The following is an 18,815-nucleotide window of genomic DNA, read 5'->3' as shown; positions in this document are numbered from 1 at the left end:
AGAAAAAGCCTCTTTCAGTTTAATTATAAAAACAGGGTTTATTGATAAGAATAAATTTAGTGCTAAGGATAGAGTAAGTAAAATATACAACCCGTATGTAACCTCAGCTGCATCCCCCTGCATCTCTCTCCTGTGGGTGTGACATCTCCTCCCTCATCTCTCACCTCCTTTCTCTGTAGTGTCTCCTCCCCCCAGGTTATCAAACTCTTCTCTCTCACATGAACCTCAAGGCTGGCCACCCACGCACACCAAGCTAATTTGCTGGCACCCCCAGGAGGAGCCCAAGGCTGGCACAGAGCACTGAGCAGCTGGGCCTGGAGCCAGGGGCTGGGCAGAGGGAGCTGGGGATTTCCAGGGCATATCCCCTCAGGGTGGAGGGAGCTGGGGCTTTCTGCAGCTGTCCAGCCTGACAGGCCACCCCCAAAGGCTCTGAGGCTGACAGGGCCTCTTAGCTCTGCTGCTGAAGCTGAGGGGGAGGGGCACTAGCCCAGCTCACACAGAAAAACCCTGAGGGCCTAAGGCTTTCTAATCTTAGCCAAAGGCAGGGTCCCCAAATGACAATAAATTCTTACAATGTTAATGTGCTCATTGGTTCCAAACCTAATAAAATAAGTAATGTGAATTCAAATCTTACAAACATTTTACAATGCAACTGTTGTTTGCATGAATCAGGATCTAGATGCATATCTACTGAAAGAAAAAAATGGAACAGTTGGGTTTGGACTCAAGTCTCTTCCCTCCTAGTAAAATCCCAAGTCTCAATCCCCCTGCCTGTGCCTCTGTCCCTGGTGTTTCTTCAGATGTTCCCATAGACCATATTGGGGGAGGGATCCCACCTGAAGCATTCTCAGACTTAAAGGTGTAAAGAATTAATTGTTATTTGGGGTTTTTATGACCCCATCTTTTGGATGGAATTTTTAAAAAAACCTGCACTGGCCTCTGGGCTCTACAAACGGTGTGGTGCTCCACCCACTGGTTGTAGCTGTCGCCATGGTGCTGGCACCTCACGTCATCACCACTCACCAACACCTACATGGGCCTGGCAAAATTATAATGATTGGAAGCCCAGTGAGGGCAATCATGTGACTGTCAGAGTGGCCAGCCAATTGGCTCAGGGCTGTGTGTGGTCAGCCTGGGGTCTGCTGGGAAGAAGAGAGGGTTTTTTTAGCCATTCTGGCTTGAAGCTGGAAGGCAACAGGATGCTGCTGTGTGTTCTCAGCTGATTCCTGGGCAGTGGTGTTCAGGTTGTATAATTTCCCTTTCCCTATTTTATTTCCTTTCCCTTGATCCTACTGATCCTGTTTGTGGTTTTTAAAGTTTGTTCTTGTTAAATAAATCCTGCTCTGTTTTGAGGGAGGCTGTCTGTCTCCTTCCTTGCCCCAATATTGCGGCGAGCCACTTAGCTAACACTCCCCAATTAAAAATTGGTCACCACAAAGGGAAGAAGTTTGTATAACTCTTGGCTCACCACAATTCCCTCACTGCATGTCAGGTGCAAACATCCATTCCTAGTCCTTTAGGAATCATTCATGTCCTGGCTCACATGAGTCAGCAGGTTGGCCAACCGAGGTTCCATTATTAGGAGAAGTTGTCACTTAGTGTTTTGCTCCCAGAGGGCTCCCCACCACCCCAATCATCTAAATTAAGGAACCATGTGATGAGTTCGTGCTGCAACTTCACTTTCCATAAAGCATTTCCTTCTGGCACATTCCGTAAACCAAGTGGAAATTGCATCAAAGCTACCGTCTTCCCCTATAAGGCAAGCTCAGACCTCAGGTTCATTCCTCCTGCTCATTAATCCTCTTTCTTAAAACTATAACACAACATTATATAGTCATAAGCATTTACCTTATGCTCAAAGTGTCAGGCAATTCATCACCCAGCTCTGCATTTCCTATCTTTGTCTTATACTTAATAGAGCCAGAAAAAAAATTGCAGAGGTAGTGGGGGAAACAAGCTATTTCAAACAGGGTTTTCATTTATAAAATGAGGAGGTTGAATTTCACAGCCTCTAAGGTAGAAAGAGTAGAGAGCCTAGGACAGAACCTTGGAGAGCACTCACAGGAGGAGTGAGGTGGATGGAGAGTCAGCAAATGAGACTGAGGAAGAGTGGGCAGAGAGGTAGGAGAAGAACCCAGAGACAGTAAGTTCATGGAAACCCAAAGAGGAGAGAGAAGAGAAGGTAGTCAAAGATGTCAAATGCAAGTAGCTAAGTTGAGTAGGATTTGTTGTCGAGTAGTTTCAGTCGTGTCTGACTCTCTGTGACCCCATTTGGGGTTTTCTTGGCAAAGATACTAGATTGATTTGCCATTTCCTTCTCCAGCTCATTTTACAGATGAGGAAACTGAGGCAAACAAGCTTTCAGTGACTTGCCCAGGGTCAGACAGCTCGTAAGTGTCTGGGGCTGGATTTGAACTCGGGAAGAGGAATCCTGACTCCAGGCCTGGCATTCTATCTATTCTGTCGCCTAGCTGCCCTGAACAGGGTTAGGACTGAAAAAAAAAAGATTAACTTTGGAGAGAGTAATTTTGGTTGAGTAATAATGTCAGAAACCAGACTACAGAGGCCTGCATGAGGAGAGAGAAAGTTGTGATTGCCTTTTACCTACTTGCTTGTTTTGCTCTTTGGTCTTCCTTCTAATGAGATAACATTTATAAAGTGCTTAGCACAGTGGCTGGAACATAGTAGGTGCTCCCTCCTCCTTCTCTTCCCTACTATTCCCTACCTCACCTGTCCCTCCTCCCAACTGGGTTCAGGACGGTTCCCTTGTCCTTGGTCTGTACCAGGAACCCTTGCTGAGAAGTGTCTGTATCTGCTATTCCACTCTGTGACAGGCAGGCTGTAAGAGGGGGAAGGACAGAGGTAACTTAGTGGGGAGGATGGAGGAAGGAAGGGAGGGGGCAGGCGAGAGCCAAAGGGGACTGTATTTTGCCAAGTGGTTTGTGAGTCACTCTCCGGGCTTTAGTTCCGCCCCCTGGTCAGACTACCCAAAGAAGAGGTCGGAGCTCTTAAGGACAGAGGGGAAATATCTGCAAGCCTAGACCAGCTTCTCCGAGTTAGGGAAGAGGGAAGAGACAGTAAGGGTCCCCGTGCCAGCTCGGGACAGCTGGGAGTGGGCAAAGTTTAGGAGAGAGGAACACAAGGTAAGGTCTGCCTCACCTAAATTCCTTCAGGCTGGGGGCATGCATGAAAGCTCGGGTGACAGAGAGAATACTCCAGGTCCATCCATTGGAGACCAGGGTATCTGGGAGCCATGGGTTGTCCTTTAGGTCCAGGAGAGGCTGAGCATTAAGACCGAGAAGTGGACTCCATCTCAGAAGAAGGGTAGTACTCTATGGGATCGCTTGTGGCTCTGGCATAGGGTGGGTCTGATGAGGTATAGTGACAGCTTAGGACCGTATTGCCAAGAACACAATGGACCTGAGCCTGGGAGTCTCTAGCCAGTTAAGAGATGATTGCACCTTGGGAAGGTAACCAGAGCCTTTGTACACACCCAGTTACCAACCTGCCTGGGCACACCACCCCATGGCCCTCCTCAGTCTCTAGCACCAAGGATACTAGCAGTGTTCACAGAGAGTTTGGGCTGGGACAGGCTTTAGTATAACAGGACCCAGGCTGAGTAACCACAGAACTAGAGAAGGCACAAAAAAGGGCTACAAGAGGAGGAGAAAATCTTTCTGAAAGAGAGGGAACAAGAGCCCCAGTGGGGTTTTGTGAGGAAGATCACAAAATCTCCACAACAGAGAAAGCATTGGATTTTAGGTCAGAGGACCTGAGTTCAAATCTTGGCACTGCTGATTACTCACTGGCTGTGTAATCTTGGAGACTGGGCCTCAGTCTCCTCTGTACAATAAGGCTGTTGGGCTAGAAGATTGCCAAGTCTTATGATCTCTCCTTGGAAGCCTTTACAAGAAGGATTGAATGCTCACCTGTGGGTCTGAGGTTAGATCCAGTCCTGTCTACAGGTAAGGGTTAGGTAACCTTTGGAGAACTTTACTAGCTCAAATAACCCGTGGAAGATGGAGAATAGTGGTAAGCATTAGATGGGGAAGGCTATCATAGTTGGGAATTCCTGTTGTAAGGAAACTAGAGAAAGCCATTAGCCCAAAGTCTATTGTCTATGCATCTAGGTCTATCATCTATGTCTATGGTCTCTATGAAGCTGTTCTTTGTTCCCTGAAATTAGAGGCCAAGGATAGTGGGAGCCCTTCCTTCCAGCCCTGCCCCATCCTAGCACCAGCCCTGGTTAGATTCCCCTTCAACAGGGAAAGGAACCAACAAGGAGAAATTCTATTCTCACTAACAAGGAGGAACTAGGTGCTGGGGTGGCATGATGATAATCTTGGGGCATGCAGAGGAATTTGTTGTAGTGAAGGAGAGGAAATCTGGGCATACACACAGTAGATGAGGAAAGCAGATTGTAAAGGATTCAGAGTGTGATGATTAAAATCTAATGTGTGGGGGGCAGCTAGGTGGTACAGTGGATAGAGCACCGGCCCTGGAGTCAGGAGGACTTGAGTTCAAATCCAGACTCAGACACTTGACACTTACTAGCTGTGTGACCCTGGGCAAGTCACTTAACCCCCCCATTGCCCAGCAAAAAGAAAAGTATATTAGAAGTTAGTAAAGAGAGAGTGAGAGAACATATGTCTCTGAAAGAATGAAAAAAACCCTATCTCTGATCTATGCCTAGAAAGAGAGAAAAACCAATGTGTTAGACTGATCAGGTGTCCTCACCAAGTCCTGCACCAAAATGGTGCACTCCTGGGCAGGAAGGAAGGTGGGGCTAAGGGTGGGTGAACCAGCCCAAGTCAGAAAGGCAACAGTCAAGGCTCCTTTGCAGATCAATAGTGGGATCAATGTGGTGAATGGCTGCTGCCCTTCCATCCTGGGCAAGAGAGGGAGAGAAGATCTTAAATAAATAGATAAATAGATAAACAGATAAATAAATAAACAGATAAATAAATAATAAAAGAAATAAACAAACAATAAAATAAATTTAAAAAGTAAGTAAGTAGATTCTGGAACAGATCATTAAAGAGTTGTTTTGCAAGCATCCAGAACAGGGCATGCCAGATTACTCTCCTTCCTTCCTGTCTTCCTTCCTTTTGGATTACTAAACTAGCAAATGAAAGCAATGCTGTAGATAGAATTTACCTAGATCTTTAACAAAGCTTTTGATAAATGTCTTACACTATTTTTTTGGAGAAGATAGAAAGACAGGGAGTTGAAGACAACCTGTAACTTGATAAATTCAGAGCTCCTTGGAGGACTGTACTGAATGGAAGTTTCAGTGTCAGTGGGCAGAGTACAATTGGGACCATCATCTCCCTATTTCTGGAAGCTTTGTTGTTGTTAATTCATTTCATTAGTGTCTTACTCTTATTGATTCCATTTGGGATTTTCTTGGCAGAGATACTGCAGTGGTTTGCCATTTCCTTCTCTAGCTCATTTGACAAATGAGGAAACTGAGGCAAACAGGGTGAAGTTACTTGCCCAGGGTCACACAGCTAGTAAGTGTCTGAGGCTAGATTTGAACTCAGGAAGATGAGTCTTTCAGACTTTAGTCCCAGCACTCTCTGCACTATGGCGCCACCTAATTACCACGTTTGTGGCAACTATGCCTCTTTTTTTTTTTTTTTAGTGAGGCAATTGGGGTTAAGTGACTTGCCCAGGGTCACACAACTAGTAAGTGTTAAGTGTCTGAGGTCGGATTTGAACTCAGGTACTCCTGACTCCAGGGCCGGTGCTCTATCCACTGTGCCATCTAGCTGCCCCAACCATGCCTCTCTTAATGAAGTCTGAGATTGTGTTAGCCCATCTGGCTTCCCCCAAACCTTTCTGTTAAGAGGAGTCCCCCGGGGGTCTGTGCTTGACTCCAGGCTGTTTAGCATTTTCATCAATGACCTGGATAAAGGCCATCAAATATGCAGCTGACACAAAACTGGGAGAAACACCCTCATGACAGCATCAGGCACCACAAGGATCACAACAGGCTAGAGCACTGGGGCTGAATCCAATGAAATGAAATTCAATAAGGGCAAATAAATGTAAAGTCTTATACTTGGGTATAAAAAGTTAATCTCCCAAGTACAAGGTGAGGCAGCCATGTTTAGATGGCAGCTTATCAGAAGAAGATTTGGGGACTTTAGTGAACTACAAGCTAGAATGAGTCAGGAATATGATGTAGCAGTGAAAAAAAGCCATATAATCTTGGACTACATTGAGAGGCATTGCTTCCAGGAATAGGGAGCGGGAAATAGTCTCACTATACTCTGCCCTCAGACTTCATCTGGACTCCAGAAACTTACCAACTGTGTGACTCCCCAAACAAGTCACTCTACCTCTGCCTGACTCAGATTCCTTATCTGTAAAATTGGGATAATAACAAAAAGCATCTACCTCCCAGGATTGTTGTGAGGATAAAAATGAGAATAACTGTAAAAAGCACTTAGCAAAATTAGGGGGAAAAAAAAGCACTTAGCAGAAAGTGGCATCTAGTTGTTGTTTTGTCCTTCATTCTTTTTTTTTTTTTTGGTGAGGTAATTGGGGTTAAGTGACTTGCCTAGGGTCACACAGCTAGTAAGTGTTAAGTGTCTGAGGCCGGATTTGAACTCAGGTCAGCCTGACTCCAGGGCCAGTGCTCTATCCACTGCGCCACCTAGCTGCCCCATTGTCCCTCATTCTTGAAGAGGAACAAGACAGATGTCATGACTTGTAATGAATTGAATTTCAGTGAGGAAGGGCTGTGCAAAGTCACCAGCCTCACTTTCTCCTCCAGAGCCATCTGGGTCCAGTGACAAGATATATTATCAGAACTGAAGATGTCCCTGGATGTTTTAAGTCATTTGGAGTTAAGTGACTTGCCCAGGGTCACACAGCTAGTAAGTGTCTGAAGTGAGATTTGAACTCAGAGCCAGGGCTCTATCTACTGTACTACTTGGCTGCTCCCCCAGCATCTAGTAGGTGCTTTGTAAAAGCTATTATGCTTTGTAAAAGCTATTACTATATTGTAGGGGTGCTAGGTGATACCATAGTGCACAGAGTGCTGGGTCTAGATTCAGGAAGACTCATTTTCTTAAATTCTAAAATCTGGCTTCAGACACTTACTAGTTGTGTGACCCCAGGCAGGCAAGTCACTTTACCCTGTTTGCCTCAGTTTCCTTATGTGTAAAATGAGCTGGAGAAGAAAATGGAAAACTACTCCAGCATCTTGGCCAAAAAAATGCCAAATGGGGTCACGAAGAGTTGGAAACAACTGAAATACCTGAGCAACAACAACAATAATGATTACTGTATCATGTTCATTTCTGGTCACCACTGATAAGCTGGGATGTGCAGAGGAAACGGGATAGGGCTTTGAGTCCGTGTCACATGAGGATCATTGGAAAGAACTGGGCTTGCTTAGGCCGGGTAAGAGAAGGCCCTTGGGCACAAGTATTGGAAGGCCTATGGTACATGGAGAAAGGAATCAACTTGTGCCATTCATCAGAGCCAGGAACAATGCCAGGAAGCTGCCCAGAGGACTCAGGGCCGATGCCAGGAGAGCCCCCTAACAACTAGAGCTTTCTAACAGTGGAAGGTGGTGGAGACTCCCTGCTTGGAGGTCTTCACAAAGAGGCTCAATGACCACTGGTTGTATATCATCATGGGCATTCCTTCTGTATGACTCCTGAGGTCTGTTCTAACTCCTAAATTCTGTGATTCTCTGAATCCATTCATTTGCCTGGAACTGGGTAAGCAGTGCTCTGTTTTAACCTAAACTCTCTTTTCTTCTGGCCCGGGTACTATGAGGAAGGGGGAATGAGGGTCATAGGATCTCGACCTGGAAGGAGTCTTTGACATTCCCTACTGGCCCATTAGTGTCTTTAATATGAACCAGCAGTAACTCAAATGTCTTATTGTCCACCTGCTCTGACAGAGAAACTTGCTATGAAAGGAAAAAAGGAGGGACATTTTGGCAGCAGGATAAAAATACTCCACTAGCTCTGGTTTGACTTCAAGCACCAGTTACTTGACATCTAATAATGTAGGAGAACATCATGTTATTTACAGAGTATGGAAAATAGACTTATAATTGACTAGGTAGGAAAATTTCTTTACCTTAGCCCAAGTAAAGTTGGCTCCCCTCAACCTTTGCCAAGGACAGATTGTAGCAGTTGCCAGATTGCAGCAGATGGCATTTCCTTGAACATGATCAGTGGTTATTGATGTTATTAGCTATTTTAGATTTTCAAACCTGGAATCCAAATTCAGAGCAATGTCAAGTTACATTCCAATGTGTTTTTATCTCAACTAGCAAAATCTCAGAGTGAGTCTCACGATGACTGACTTTACATTAACTTAATACATTAACAGATACCATTTCATAAAGGGTGTGTGTTGGTCTGAGAAAAGAAATACTCTAAGTTTCCTTACTCTGGCTGGGTGCTAGTTTAGCCATTTCACAACTTGCGATCAGTAAGGCTGTGGTAAACAGAGTTGACCATTTCTGCAGCAAAGGCAACCTAGAGAAAGGCATGGGACATAATTTTAACAAGGTATTACTTCTGTTCAAGTGTCAGACATCTCAAAGACACAATAGGAACACAATAACCATAAGAGCAAGACACAAATCCTATAACAAGTTTAGATGATAGCAGTGTAGAGAAATATCTTTCCAAATCATACTTCACAGAAAACCATTCATTCTATCACAAATGGCTTTTAAGCTCACAATCTTTATAATGAAACACATTTGTTTCTCACTCTATTATTCTAGGTAGAGAGCTGGTAGGGTATTATGATTTACTTACTGTGTGACCCTGGGCAAGTCACTTAACTCTGCCTCAGTTTCCTCATCTGTAAAATGAGCTGGAGAAGGAAATGGCAAACCACTCCAGTAACTTTGCCAAGAAAACCCCAAATGGGGTTACAGAGAGTCCAGTAAGACTGAACAACTACAGATATAATTATCTAAAATGGAGCACTGAGAATACTATAATCACAATAGCCAGCATGTATATAATGACTGATACACAGTATGGGGCCGAATTTAATATATGTAGAGTTAATTGGGTGGCTCACCTAAATATTGGGGTCCCGGAGATAATGAGGACCTCTAGGTTTAAAGCTCCCTCCCCTAAGAAACTGCCCTTTTAGATATTTCTCCCAGGCCAATAAGAAAGGAGCCTCACAGCCTCTGTTCCACAGATGTTTTATTAGGGAGAATAAAGTAAACAGCAAAGGTAAAATTAACAAAATCAAAGACAAGGAAATAGGGAAAAGGAAATACAGTTAATCCTCCTAGCTCTAACCTAAGTCTATTCAAAAGAGCAGAGTCACTCACCACCTGGAGCTTGTAGCTTCAATGGAAAGCACAACTTACAACCAAGCTTGAATGACTTGGCTGCTGCTCCTGCTCGTGCCACCACCAGGGAGGAAGAGGGAAGAAGAATGAGAGCTCCCCAGGAGAGACTCAGCCTCCCCTCAGCGAGCATCTCATTTTCCTCCCCCAAAAGAGGAGGTCCTTCAAAAACTGCCTATGGAGAGAGGTTTTCTCCTTCTGACCTCAGTAACATACGTAACTTCAAGGTGGGCCAGGTGTGGCCCCTCCCAAATGAGTCAGCTGAATCCTAATAATTTTACCACAATAGTATGGGGAAGGCATTGTGCCAAGGTCTTCACAATCATTGTATCATTTGGTCCTCCCAACCACTTTACAGGTGAACAAACTGAGATAAAAAGAGTTGAAATAAGGTGTTGAAGATTACCAATGAATCATTTTTTGGCTGCCAAATTGCAATTGCAGTTTGTATTATTATAATCTACCATGATTACTCAAATAGGGGAACTCATCTCACCTGAAATTACTTTTAAAAAAACTCTTAATCAAGGTTCCCCTCTAATTTTACAATCATGAATGATACCATTTAAAAACTCAGGGCTAACTGTTTACTTCTGGGGCAGAGCCAAGATGGTGGAGGAAAGACAGTGAGCTCTCAAACTCATGACAGGATCACTCCAAAAAACATCCAAATAATGCCATAGGACAATTCCTGGAGCAGCAAAATCAACAGAAGAATGTGCTGAAATCATCTTCCAACCAAGGATAGCTTGGAAGGTCAGAAGGAGGGAGCTGCTGTGCTAAGACAGGAGTGGGGCCCAACCCCACAGTCACCCTGACGCATATCCAGTCCCAGGAAGGCCCTGCCAAAGAAAGAGACCCCCAGAACTTCTGAATCAGCTGCAGCACCAGTGTCATCTGGAACTAAGCTCACAGTCTGGTGAGAGGGCTGAGCCCTTGGAAGGGAAGAGACTACAGGGGTTTACGCTGGTGCTGAGATAGAACTTGGGTTTTTCACCCCTGCTGGGAACCAGGAGGCAGGCTTGAGTAGCAGTGGCCCAGGTGGGGGAGGGGCACAGGCTCATCAGAACTGACAGCCACAACACACAAAGCTGGTTGATTAGCAACATCTACAGACCAGGGAACAGGCCAGGCAAGTGAAGAACCTGATCCTCCTTAAATCATACCACCTGGGACCTTCTGAAGCTTGGAATAGTGCAGCCGAGAAACAGTGCCCCACTTTAAGGAGCTAAAAGTCAAGTAAAAGAAAGGCAAGATGAGCATACCATAGAAAGTTTCTTCAGTAACAAGGAAGATTGAGGTGCACACTCAGAGGAAAATGTCAATGTCAGGGCCCCTATATCTAAAGCTTCCAAGAAAAAATATGAATTGGTCTCAAGCCATAGAAACACTCTAAAAGGACTTTGAAGATAAAGTTAGAGAGGTAGAGGAAAAAATGGAAAGAGAAATGAGGGAGATGCAGGAAAGACATGAGAAAAAAGTCAACAGCTTGAAAAGCCAAATTAACCAAATGGAAAAGGAGGTACAAAAGCTCTCTGACAAAAATAATTGCCTAAGAATTAGGACCGAACAAATGGAAGCTAGTGACATTATGAGAAACCAAGACACAATAAAGCAAATCCAAATGAATACAAAAATAGAGAGCAATGTGAAATATCTTCTGGGAAAAACTGCTGACCTGGAAAATAGGTCCAGGAGAGATAATTTGAAAATTATTGGTCTACCTGAAAACCATGATCAAGGAAAGAGCTTAGACATCATCTTCCAAGATATTCTCAGGGAAAATTGCCCTGAAATTCTAGAAGCAGAAGGTAAAATAGAAATTGAAAGAATCCACTGATCACCTTCTGAAACAGATCCCAAAAGGAAAACTCCTAGGACCATTATAACCAAATTCCAGAGCTCTCAGGTCAAGGAGAAAATATTGCAAGCTGCCAAAAAGAAAGAATTCAAGTACTGTGGAGCCCCAGTCAGGATAGCACAAGATCTAGCAGCTTCTACATTAAAGGATCAGAGGGCATGGAATATGATATTGCAGAGGGCAAAGGAAATAGGATTAAAACCAAGAATCACCTACACAGCAAAACTCGGCATAATCTTTCAGTGGAAAAAAATGGAACTTTAATGAAAAAGAAGACTTTCAGATATTTGTGATGAAAAGACCTGAACTGAATGGCAAATTTGACTTTCAAATACAAGATCCTAGAGAACCATAAAAAATTGGATCTGGGGGACATACCTGGGGTCATGCAGTGGGTAATTGTCTTGTGTTTGAGGCCAGGTTTTGGCTGGGATCCCCCTGGATTCAGGGTGGATGCTTTGTCCACTGTGTCACCTAGCTGCCCCATGATGACATCTTTAGGTTAAAATTGAGGGGTGAGGGGAATGCACTGGGGGAGGGGGAAGGGCAGAGGTAGCATGGGGTGAAATCCCACATGAAAGAAACAGGAAAGGGTTTATGGAGTGGGGGAAGAAATGGGGGAGGAGCAGGGCAGTAAATGAATTTTATACTCAAAGACCTTAATCTCATCTGAGTTGCTTCAAGGAGGGATTAACACATACACACTCAATTGGGTGGAGTAATCTAAACTAACCCTGCAGGAAAATAGGAGGGGAAGGGGATAAAGAGAGGGGGGCAAAAGAAGGGAAGGCAGATAGGGGGAGGGGACAGATAGAAGCAAATCCCTTTTAAAGAGGGATAGGGTGAAAGATAATAGAATAAATATCATGGGGAAGGGAATAGGATGGAGGGAAACAATAGTAAAAAAAACTGAGTTTTTACTGAGTTAACAATAGTAATCGTGAAAAAGAGGAAAGGGGGGGAATTGTACAAAAAAATCTTTATAGCAACTCTTTGTGGTGGCTAAGAATTGAGAATCAAGGGAATGTCCATCAACTGAGGAATGACTGAAAGAATTGGAAAAAAGAGCACTTGTGGATTGTACATATATAACCTACATCAGATTGGCTGATGTCTTGTGGAGTGGGGGAGGAAAGGGAGGGAGGGAGAAAAATTTGGAACTCTAAATCTTATGAAAATGAATGTTGAAAACTACCTGTACATGTAATTGGAAAAAATAAAATAAATGTTTGTTGCACTGAGAAAAAAATAAAATAAAAAACAAAAACTCAGGGCTATTAGACACCAGCATTTTAAAACCTAAAGCCTATTATTATCAAGGTGACTTATTTTCAAAGATTCCTGGAGGCATTTTCACATTCCTATAAACCTTTTCTTTATTCTCACTTAAATCACTCAAAGAGCTGAATCTATTCCTTCATGTTCTTAATTTCCTTTTTTTTTTTTTTTTTTTTTTAGTGAGGCAATTGAGGTTAAGTGACTTGCCCAGGGTCACACAGCTAGTAAGTGTTAAGTGTCTGAGGCTGGATTTGAACTCAGGTACTCCTGAATCCAGGGCCGGTGCTCTATCCACTGTGCCACCTAGCTGCCCCCTTCATGTTCTTAATGTAGCATTAGTGTGTTATTTAAGAGGGTGGCCTCACACCACCTGGAGGCTCCTGCCATTTTCTGAGGTAATAACCTTGGGAAGGGGGTTTTTAAGGACTGAGTATTGTCCCTAAAATTGCTAACAGGAAAAGTTCTCAATTCCCTTCTAATTTCCCAATCGTAGCCTAGATTATCCATCTATTTTTCCTGAACTTTTCCTTTGCATTTTCAGAACTTCTCAATTCATTGTTTTTGAAATCAATCTCTTGATCAATAACATTCAATGTCAACTGGCTCATATGGTTAATAAAACAATATTGTGTTTCAGATCTGAGTTATATAATTTTGTCCTAGTTAAATCAGTTGACTGATAAAATTCTGACATAACAGGCCTTTATAGGTTGAAGGAAAATTTGATCAAAAGTGCAAAGTGCTACTACAACCAACAATGCTAGCGAGGCTAACGCTGCATACTAGCTTTTACAACAGACCAACCCCCTTTGGTCTAACATATTCAGCACCTTCCAAATTTAAGTAAAATATTTTATTCAAATAAATTTTTTAAAATATTCATTGTGGCTTCAACAATATGTTAAGTGGCTAGTTTACGGACAACCAGAAAAGGCATTGTTTGCTTGAGTAAAGCACATGATGTAACTTCTGTTTAATAAAAGTTATTCCCCTTGGTTGTTATTACATTTAAAATGATTTTATTACATTAAAAATTGTTTAATATGATTTTAAAATACTTTGCTTTCACACACAAATGTATATAAAATCCCTCTATTTTAAATGTCTACATCTTTAGCTCTTTGTCTCTGGTTTACTTAAGCAACTAAGTGCACAAAACATTCTTGCATTACTTTTTTTTAAAGTATAATAAACACTTTTATTTAAAGTTTTGAGTTCCAAATTCTATCCCTTCCTGAGCAATCAGATTATAGGTTATACATGTGCAATTTTGCAAAACATTTTCAAAAGAAAAAAGAAAGTGAAAAATAGCATACTTCAGTCTGTATTCAATCAGTTCTTTCTTTGGAGGTGGATAGTATGCATCATTATTAGTCCTTTGGGATTGTCTTGGGATCACTGTATTGCTGAGAATAGTTAAGTCATTCACAGTTCTTCATCAAACAATATTGTTGTCATCGTGCACAACGTTCACCTGGTTCAGCTCATACAAGTTCATACAAGTCTTTCCGGGTCTTTCTGAAATCATCCTACTTGCATTACTTTTTTTTCGGTGGGGGGGGGGGGCGGAACGAGGCAATGAGTGTTAAGTGACTTGCCCAGGGTCACACAGCTAGTAAATGTTAAGTGTCTGAGGCTGGATTTGAACTCAGGTCCTCCTGAATCCAGGGCTGGTGCTCTATCTACTGCACAACCTAGCTGCCCCTGCATTACTTAAAAAAAAAAAGTAATAAACATTTTATTTATAGTTTTTGGTTCCAATTTTTATCCCTCCTTCCCTTCCCTCCCCCCTTTCTGAGGCAGTAAGCAATCAGATATAGGTTACACATGTATGATTATGTAAAACATTACCATATTAGTCATTTTGTATAAGAAAACTTGAATAAAGAAAAAAAAAAGAGTGTAAAATAGCATGCTTCAGTCTGTGTTCCATCAATATCAGTTCTTCTTTGGAGGTGGATAGTATGTTTCATCCATACTTTGGGATTATCTTAGATCATTATATTGTTGAGAATAGTTAAGTCTTTCACAGTTCTTCATCAAATAATATTGCTGTCTCTGTGCACAATGTTCTCTTGGTTCTACTCACTTCACTATACATCAGTTCATACAAGTTCCAGGCCTTTCTGAAATCATCCTACTTGCATTACATTTTTTTTTTTGGGGGGGGGGGGCGGGAAATGAGGCAGTGAGGATTGGGTGACTTGCCCAGGGTCACACAGCTGGTAAGTGTGAGGTGTCTGAGGTTGGATTTGAACTCAGGTCCTCCTGAATCCAGGGCCAGTGCCATATAGCTTCCCCCACTTGCATTACTTTTAAATAAGTCCCATGTCTTCCTCTTTAGTTTTTAAGAGCCAGATAAATGTAAGCCACCAACTGTTCCTAAAAATTCACTGATACTCTACTTGTTGGCAGTTTCAATCTCTGATGCTTACGAATAGGCTCAATTCCCCTTTTTTCTCTTCCCTCTTTAAAACAATAAAGAGAGATTAAAAGCTGGTCCACTTTTCATTTTTTAGAATCCAGATAGTTTTCTCTGTAGATTCAATATTCCTCTCATTTCTTTAAAATAATAAATAAAATAAGATAATATTCTGTAATTTTCAAATCAAGAGAGTTGCATTTTTCAGTTCTTAACATTTCTTATACTATGGTTTTACAATAGTAGCACAATTTAAAAAATATTCATTTTTGAACTTCTAAATTGATTGTGTTCAAGGCCAATATAGAGAAATCTTGATCAAAGTATACTTTAAAGGAACAAACAAACAAACTTGTTTTTGAACACAATGTCCTGAGGTTAAATATTGGGTGGAGATGGACTGTATTACTAGGACATGGAATGAAGCTTTTTTTTTTTTTTAGTGAGGCAATTGGGGTTAAGTGACTTGCCCAGAGTCACACAGCTAGTAAGTGTTAAGTGTCTGAGGCCGGATTTGAACCCAGGTACTCCTGACTCCAGGGCCGGTGCTCTATCCACTGCGCCAGCTAGCTGCCTCCGGAATGAAGCTTTCTAACTATACAAGTGCGGATAGACACACACACACACATACACACCCATCCACATGCCCAAAATATGGAATAGATTACTATTTAGAAGAAGGTTGTGAATGTAGCATTTTCTCCTTTTTATGAGCACCCACCTCTTCTTTTTACAATTCTTACCAACAAGACTTTCTTTCAGACTGTAGAAACATCCAATCTGGGTCCTAGGCTGAGATTTTTCTTTTTCCTTATCTTTTCCTTAGACACACTGAGTTGTATCTTTTAACTCATCAATTCCTTTCTCATGCCATCCTGGGCAATTCTTTCTAAACACACACGCATACACACACACAAACACACACATACACACACACAAAACCACAACACTTCCTAATTTCTGGTTCAGACTAGTTAAAAAAGCTAAATAAATAATTGGAGCTTCTGGTGGATCATTTGAATTGAGACCTGCTTAATGCTTAGCATTTTTGTAAAATCTATTTTTTTAAAAGGTAGTTAGCAGGGCAGCTAGGTGGTGCAGTGGATATAGCACATGTCCTGGATTCAGGAGGACCTGAGTTCAAATTCGGCCCCAGACACTAGACATTTACTAGCTGTGTGATCCTGGGCAAGTCATTTAACCCTCATTGCACCCCCCCCCCAAAAAAAAGGTATTTAGGAAGTTCTTCTGGAAATTAAAAAAAAATACTCCTATTTCTGGGATAAACAGCAAAGCCAAAATCTACAAAGTTGAGTTTTAGAACCCAATTAAATATGAATATACGATTTCTAATATTTAAAATCAATTTCACTTAAGCTACTTACACATAAAGATTAAGTTTCACTCACCCTCAAGTCACTCTCCTTGATTTAAATAAACTTCTCTCCTTGGAATCAAGAAGAAAGTTCACAGGGCAGCTAGGTGGCTCAGTGGATAGAGCACCAGCCCTGGAGTCAGGAGGACCTGAGTTCAAATCTGACCTCAGACATTTAACATTTACTAGCTGTGTGACCCTGGGCAAGTCACTTAACCCCAATTGCCTCGCCACCCCCCCCCAAAAAAAAAAAAGAAGAAGAAGAAAGTTCACATTGTCGACTATCTTTGAACCCTTATGGAAGCTGACTTCTAGAGTAAAAAGAACTCCCCAAAACTATAAATAAAATGTTTATTACTTTTTAAAAAAGTAATGCAAGTACCTTTGATCCATTTATCTATTTATATACAGTCTATATATAATCTTTCCTGTACATAATACAGTCTATCTGTAAGCTTTTCTTTTCCTAATACAAATTCTAGTTTTGAGGCATAACATTCACAAACAATCAATTCCTGGCCAGTTGAAGCAGAAGGATGATTATGTTCTATCCTTATGCCTATACTTGTCATGGCCAGAAGAAAAATTGGTTTACTCTATCCCAACACAAAAACACAAAAAATTACAGACCCAGAGATACTGAAGCACAAATAATTAGGCATGAGACTGATAGAGATGTGTAGGTTGTCGCCATGAGTCACTGCTAAGGCAATGAATGTGAGTATTCCTCAATTTAATAGAAGTCTTTGCTTTTTCCTTTATGAATTTTTCCTCTCCTTCTCAGGGAAGGTACCGTTTCAGTTTGGAGAAGTTAAGAATCTTTGATTGGTTCAGTTTCCAACTAAGATATTTGAGTGACTAATAGAAGTGTGGTCTCTGAGAATGCCCTTCTAAGGTTTTTCAGGAGTCCCTCCCGAGGGGCCACATGGTTCACACGCCCTGTCATGGACCTGGTCCACAGTTCATGGATCTGATAAAGGTTCAGGAGCACCTAACAGGAATCCTCTGATGGTTCACAGCATTCAAACCAGTGGCCAGTTTTAGTGCCAGAATGGATAGTCAGTTGATGCTAAGGAAAAATTCATGGGTTGCCCAGAGATGTTGGTACTTTTGTTTTGTTTTGTTTTGTTTTTTTTGCAGGGCAGTGGGGGTTAAGTGACTTGCCCAGGGTCACATAGCTAGTAAGTGTCAAGTGTTCGAGGCCAGATTTGAACTCAGGTCCTCCTGAATCCAGGGCCGGTGCTTATCCACTGCGCCACCTAGCGGCCCCGATGTTGGTGCTTTTGGGACAAGTGAGTTCCTCCTGAGGGGATAAAGGATTCCCCTATCGACCCTTGCTTGCTTTCTGTGCCTGGGTCCGGAGTACCACACTCCCCCATTGTAGGTGCGGCCGTCAATAGGTGGAGCTCTTTGTCCTGGGACTGGGCTTATGAACTAATGGAGGATAGGACTTGGGGCAAAACCCGGAGACCGTCTCTTTTTTATCAGTAATTTAAATATAACGAAGTAAGAATCCCAAGACAAATACCCACATATAAAACACTGGTGATGAAGCTTCAAAAAGAAATTAGTACACACACACACACACACACACACACACACACACACAATCCCTTTTTGGGCCAATTTTGGAACTTCTGTATCTCAGGCTGATTTTGTCCTACGTGTTTTGATAATTCCCTCTTTCTTTTTTTTTTTTTTTTGGTGAGGCAATTAGGGTAAAGTGACTTGCTCAGGGTCACACAGCTAGTGAGTATATTTTCTCTTTCTTAAAAGGGAAGTATGCATTCCCCCTAGCTTGAAAACAGATTCATCTTTGAATAAAGAAGAATTCTTCAAAGTTTAAGAGCCACTCCCCCCTGAGCCTAAGCTGAGGGGCAGCTAGGTGGTGCAGTGGATAATAAAGCACTGGCCCTGGAGTCAAGAGGACTTGAGTTCAAATCTCACCTCAGACACTTACTAACTGTGTGACCCTGGGCAAGTCACCTAACCCCAATTGCTTTAAACATCCAGGGCCATCTCCAGTCATCCTGATAAATATCTTGCCACTGGACTCAGATACCTCTATAGGAGAGAGTGAGGTGGGTGACTCACGTGCACAGCCTTTCCTTTCTTAAATCGAATTCAGTGCAAGTCATGACATCACCCCAATGTCATGGGCCTCTATAATTTTTCTAAGGCTTGACTTCCCTGAAAGGGGATTATCCCTCTTGTCCTAAGCAGAGAGATCCACCCCCTTGAAGAAAAAAAAAAAGATTTCTCAAGGATTTAAGCTCCCAAGAGGAAAGGAAGGAAGAAAGGAAGGAAGAAGGGAGGGAGAGAAGGAAGGAAGGAGAGAAGGAGGGAGGAAGGGAAGGAAGGAGAGAAGGAGGGAGGGAAGGAAGGAAAGAAGGAAGGAAGGAAGGAAGAAAAGGAGGGAAGGAAGGAAGAAGAGGAGGGAAGGAAAGAAGAAAAGGAAGGAAGGTGGGAGAGAGGGAGGGAGGGAAGGAAGGTGGGAGAGAGGGAGGGAAGGAAGGAAGGAAAGAAAATCGCT

General features: G+C 42.4%; 1 protein-coding gene across 3 annotated transcripts in view; it reads left to right on the top strand.

Annotated features, from left to right (window-relative positions):
- The first annotated feature begins 2,051 nt into the window (after window positions 1-2,051).
- Window positions 2,052-18,815, top strand: part of LOC122742163 (dipeptidase 2-like) — a 39,006-nt gene continuing 22,242 nt past the window's right edge. Inside the window, exon 1 of one of the 3 annotated variants that reach the window (XM_043986210.1) lies at window positions 2,052-2,121. The gene's annotated coding sequence lies outside the window, so the exon portion shown is untranslated. Of the gene's footprint in view, window positions 2,122-3,011; window positions 3,144-3,886; window positions 3,966-18,815 lie in introns of those variants that run through there. The other 2 variants (XM_043986211.1, XM_043986212.1) reach the window with 2 other exon arrangements.

The sequence above is a fragment of the Dromiciops gliroides genome, chromosome 2 (assembly GCF_019393635.1).
Source record: "Dromiciops gliroides isolate mDroGli1 chromosome 2, mDroGli1.pri, whole genome shotgun sequence".
Lineage (NCBI taxonomy): Eukaryota > Metazoa > Chordata > Mammalia > Microbiotheria > Microbiotheriidae > Dromiciops > Dromiciops gliroides.
Note: the sequence above shows the minus strand (reverse complement) of the source record. Positions and strands in the feature narration are given on the sequence as shown.